The following is a 6,313-nucleotide window of genomic DNA, read 5'->3' on the forward strand; positions in this document are numbered from 1 at the left end:
ATTACCACCACCACCGCCACCACCACCACCACCACCACCACCATTAAAACAATGGCCCCTGTCAGAGTAGCTTCGATGACAGGACTGATGGACCACAACTGACCCGGGGTTAAACAGCAGCAACAACAATAAAAGACCTGCTGTTATTTCGATCCTGCCTTTAAATTCTAAATATCGGTGTGTCTCCTAAGACAGGATGGTCACGACTTGAAACATTTTTTGATCATAGATCTGCTCGGTAACCATTGACCTCGGGCTGAACAACACCAGTAAAGCTTGCTGTAATTCTGACCCTGAACTAAATACCAACTTTTGGTGTGTCCAAATTTCTTAATGAAACAACATCCGTTTAACGAGAGAATGCACTTGACCTCTTCTCGTTATTCAATGGAAATCACTGTCCATTGTTGTTGTTGTTATTGCTATTGTTTTATCTATGATGGCTTTATTATTATTATCATTATTGTTGTTGTAACTATGGCAGTTGATGATAATGTTGTTGATGATGGTGATGATGATGTTGTTGTTGTTACCACTTTGAAAACAGCAAAATGGCAGGATCGTTAACGTGCTGGTCCAAACGCTCAGCAGCATATTGTCTGTCTTTATATGTTCTGAGTTCAAATTCCGCCGAGGTCAACTTTGCCTTTCATCCTTTCAGGGTCAATAAATTAAATACCAGTTGAACACTGGTGGGGGGGGGGAGGGTTTCAATGCAATCGAGTAGTCCCCTCCCCCAAAATTCCAGGCCTTGTGCCTTTAGTAGAAAAGATTATTATCATTATTATTATTATTATTATTATTATTATTATTATTCCTTCGTAACACAGTGTAGGTAATTTAAATGCACCAGAGTCTTTAGTGATCTTTCAAGTCACAACAAGGATCTTAGACAGATAATACTTTCCTTAAGATGTGCGCTGTGCCCAATAAGGCTGCTTTTTGCAAGACATCAATCTTGCATGGGATTTCCAGTTGTCTTAAGAAGTCTTGAAGTTTCAATGGGATTGAGCCCAACGCTCCGATTACCACTGGTATCACTTTTACATTACCCTCTCGCATTCCATACAGTCTTACCATTTCCACTTTCAATTCATTTTGATGCTTTTTAATGTTGATTCTCTTAAAAAAAAAATACAATGAGGATGACATCCAGGAAGTATTTGGTTTTTAACCAGTAAAGAGCTTGATTCGAAGTTCTTAAACAACAATAATAATTATCCTCACCTTATATTTCACAAAGAAATTATATATAATACTAAAAACCCGGATATTTTACCAGTGGTGTCTGTAAAAAGTGTTTCCACCAATAACACTTGAAAATACAAAAAACAGTTGGTATCTCTTCTCATTTTCATTGACAGTTGGTCAGTCTACTCTGGTAAATAATGATATTTGTCTTTTATTTGCATTGATCTAGCGAATAACGTTGGTTGACCTGGATAATAATGCTTGTCTTTCATCTCTGTTCACCAAGCTAATAAAGTGTGCTGACCTAGCTAACAAAATGTATAGAGATACCTGATAATGTTTTTATTCTATTTACATTGATCTAGCTAATAATGTGTACTGGTCTTTCATCCATGTTCCTGAAGCCAATAACATTGGTTGCCCAAGCTAATGATGTCTGTCTTTTGTCTGCATTGATGTAACTAATAGTGTACTAAATAAACTAATAGTGTTTATCATTTACCTATGTTCACCAAGCTAATATTGTTAGTTTTTCATCTGCATTGAACTACCTAATAATGTGTGTTGACCTAGTTAATAATGTTTGCTTTTTACCTGCATTGACCTTGCTAATAATGTATGTTGACCTTGCTGCTAATGTTAAGTTTCATCTCCATCATTTAGTCAATAATATCAGTTAATCTAGCTAATGATGTTTATTTTTCATATGCATTGATCTAGCTAATAACGTGTTAACCTAGCAAATAATCCTTTTTACTATAGGCACAGGGCCTAAAATTTCAGTGGGGAGGGGGAAGGGTCTAGTTGATTACCTCTACCCCAGTGCTTGACCATTACTCATTTTATCAATTTCAAAGGAAAAAAGTGAAAAGCAAAGTCAATCCTCAGCAAAATTTGAACTCAGAATTTAAGACAGTAGAAATTCTGGTAAGCATTTTGTCCAGTATGGAGACAATTCTGACAGCTCATGGCTAATAGTCAGTACTGACTTAGCTCATAACATTTGTCTTTTATTTGTGTCTCCAATATTTTGGCTTATACCAAGTCTTGTCCATGAAAGCTTAAAATCCTTGGTTTATGAGTCAACAATATAATCACAATGTAGATGCTCACTTTGCTAGAAATAACAGCCATACATATACATATACACATACATATACACACACACAGGTATGAGACGCACAAACACATATACATGCACACATATACACACACATACATACACTCACATATACACACACAGAGACACTAAGACGCACAAACACACATACACCCACACATATATATACACACACACACACATACACATATGGGTATATATAACAGGCTTCTTTCAGTTTCCATCAGCCATATCCACTCAGAAAGCTTTGGTCGGCTCAAGGCTACAGTAGAAGACACTTGCCCAAGGTGCTGTGCGCTGAGACCGAACCAGGAACCATGTGGTTGGGAAGCAAGCTTCTTACCACACAACCTACAATGATTAAGTAAATAAATAAATAAATAAAATTGTGAAGTTCCAAAGATGGAAAACTTTTAACATGACAAGAATCTGAAAAGGTACAAGAAATACTTGCAGGAATTTAAAATAATTCAAAAGATTTTATCGTTTTTTGGAGCGTTTTTTTCAACACGGTGGCAGCGTTGGCGGTGGTGGGGGAGGGGGCAGCAGCAGTGGTGGTGGTATGGTGGGGAGGCTGTGGAAGTGGCAGCGACGGTGGTGTATGGGTGGTAGGGGTGGTAAAGGGTTGTAGGGAGGCAGTAGGGGTAGCGACGGTGGTGGTGGCAGTGGTGGGGTTGTTGTATGCTCTTCCGTTGGCCCATAGGAAGATCTTTGAAGAACACTCCCAAAAGATAAAACATAATGATAATATGACAACAACAACAGCAGCAGCAACAACAAAGCGAATGAGGCCATCATAGACTCCCGGGGAAACAGATGCAAACATCAACATTATCATCAACAGCATCATCATCATCAAGATCATCATCTTCATCATCATCATCATCACCATCATCATCATCACCCTCATCATCTTCATCATTATCATCTTCAACATCAGTTGGTTACATCAACCGAGCTAAGAAACATTGTCATTAGTCAGAAAATGGTAAAAAAAAAAAAGAATGGTACCACCTTAAAACATCTCATGTGGGGAACACCTAAACCCAAACAAACTACAATGTTATGATGATGGTGATGATGATAATAATAAAAATAATACACGTCTACCCTCGACGGAGCCAGATACGCTCCAAAGTTGGTCATTCTGGTGGTTTACTGTCTGTTTGATGCCAAATCTCTTTCCATCCATGAACACCAGGTCGAGCATCATGCCTTCAGCAATCTGATACAGGATAAGATGACTTCCCTCCAGTCTTGTGGCCTTATGAATCTTGCGTGAGCTCCTGACGGTAGATCGTCTTGTAGCGTTCGGTCCTGAGATTCTCTTTCAGCTCTCGATACATCGCTGTTCCACCTATTTTTGCTGTGGCAGCCAATATTCTGATGGAACAACAAGGACTTCACCGTTTGATAAGCTCAGAAGTCCACAGACTTCTTTTTTGGTCACATCCAGGTCGATCAGCAATGGAACCACTCTCTTGAAATTTCTTAACAATTTTCCAGACTGTCATTCGGTTAACTTTAATCTTTTCTTTTTGCTATGGTTGTATTACTTTCACCTCCTTTGTGGAGGGTTATGATTGTATTTCGTTCTCTAGCCATTATCTAATTTATAAATCTGAATTTAATTTGTCTGAAACCTAAAGAAGACACACTAAGCTTTGATAATAATGCATCATTTCCATATCTTATTGCATTTATTAATAGTTATTAAAACCTGAAACTTTGCCTTAATTTCGGGACACCCTGGATTATTATAATGTAATTTATTAAAAATAATTTCCTGATTACTACCTTAAGTGTATGGTAGCCTCTAAACTACTACTACTACTATTAACACTACAATGAATACCACTACCACCACTACTGCTGCTGCTGCTGCTAGTACTGCTATTACTACTTATAACATGAATATACCACAGCCTGGTTCTTGTTTAATTTTCCCTCTTCACTCTTTCAATTGCTGCCATTGTGACCTCTCCAGGTGGTCACGCTTCTCACATCTGGTTGCGGCTCCCCAGCTTACCAGTTTTCAGTCAAACCGTCCAACCCATGCCAGCATGGAAAGCGGACGTTAAATGATGATGATGATGATGACGACATATATTTATACACACACACACACATATATACATACATATACACATATTATATATGTGAATATATATACATATATATAGATATAGATAGATATGTGTATATGTATGCATATATGCACACACACACACATGCATAGATGCTTATACATACATATACAATACATACATGCATGCATATATATATATATATATATATATATATATATATATATATATATATATACATGCACTCACAAACAGTAAATAATTTTTCTTTTTCTTGTTTTTAACTTTGGGTTTTTTGCCTATAGTCATATTTGTTTCAACTCCACCTTTGACAAGACAAAACATTTCCGATATACGATCCAAACCAATCCTTTACTCCCCAAAAAATCGTCCTCATTCTTCATTCCTGCCAATCCCCTGCATTATTCCGACCATTCCATCATGCTACCAGATGCTCTTCTTCTGACACTTATTTATCTCTGCCAACCAAACAGGAAACAGCCGGGCAGTAGACTCCTAAGATTCCATTGTTCCTCATAATTTTTCCACTTGAACAGACAATCACTTCATATTATCCAAGCAATCCTTAGATGACAATGACTTTGGAGGTTTTTTTTTGGTGTTGTTTGTTTCTTTGTTTGCTGTTATTGTTGTTGTTGTTTATATTGTTTTTGTACTTTAGAGGTTATTTTTGTTTTTTGATTTTTTTTTGTTTGTTTGTCCTATTGAAAAAATTCCAGCCTTATGCTATGCCCATGTCCTCTTCCTTCTCCTCCTCCTCATTTTCATCCTCATCATCCACATACTTCTTTGCTCATCCTCATCATCATCAGATTAACATTGTTGTTGTTGTTGTTGTTATTATTATTATTATTATTATTACTACTACTATTATGCATGGCATCTTGGGCAAATGTCTTCTACTATACCCCTCGGGCCGACCAAAGTCTTGTGAGAGGATATGGTAGACGGAAACTGAAAGAAGCCCATCATGTATGTGTGTGCATGTGCGTGTGTGTGCGTGTATTGTGTGTGTGTGTGTGTGTGTGTGTGTGTGAGAGCATGTGTCCCTCACTACCGCTTATCAACTGGTGCTGGTGTGTTTAAGAACCTGTAAGTTAGCAGTTCAACAAAAAAGACTGACAGAATAAATACCAAAGAAGAAGAAGAAGATGGTGATGGTGAAGAAGAAAAATAAAAAGGAGGAGGGGAGGGGAATAAAAAGAAGAATGAGGAGGAGGAGGAGTAGAAGGAAAGGAAGGAGGATAACTTCCTCCTTTTCTCTCATCAGTCTCTTCAAGAGCCTATCAAAGGGTCATAGAAGGGGGTTGGGTGCAGCCCTTCCTTAATTCTGACTAAGCAATTGGAAAGAGATGGCCAAAAGCATGGGGCTGCCATGCCTAGCACACCTCTCTCTCTCACACACACATAACAGCTGACTCACATATATTTATATATACACACTCACACATGACACCTGCATCTATACAGTCACATGTATACACCAACAGATATCCTTTTTGTCATCATCGTCATCGCCACCACCACCACTAACTATCAACATTATCATCATCATCGCCATCATCAATATTATCATCATCATCACTGCTTTACCTAGCAGCAGCAGCACCACCACCACCACCACCACCATCATCATCACCACCATCACCATCACCACTAACACCACCACCACCTCTTGTATAAACTGATTCTGTTTTGTGACTGACCATAAGCATTACTCACAGAATGACCAACATTACTAATTTCATGCAGTGTTTAATTGTATTAGAGACCATTGCAAAATATAGAATACATACCATTATATAGACATTATGTAAAAGGTTTTATATATGTACGTATATATATATACATATACATATATATATATATATATATATATATATATATATATATA

Source organism: Octopus bimaculoides, chromosome 25 (assembly GCF_001194135.2).
Source record: "Octopus bimaculoides isolate UCB-OBI-ISO-001 chromosome 25, ASM119413v2, whole genome shotgun sequence".
Lineage (NCBI taxonomy): Eukaryota > Metazoa > Mollusca > Cephalopoda > Octopoda > Octopodidae > Octopus > Octopus bimaculoides.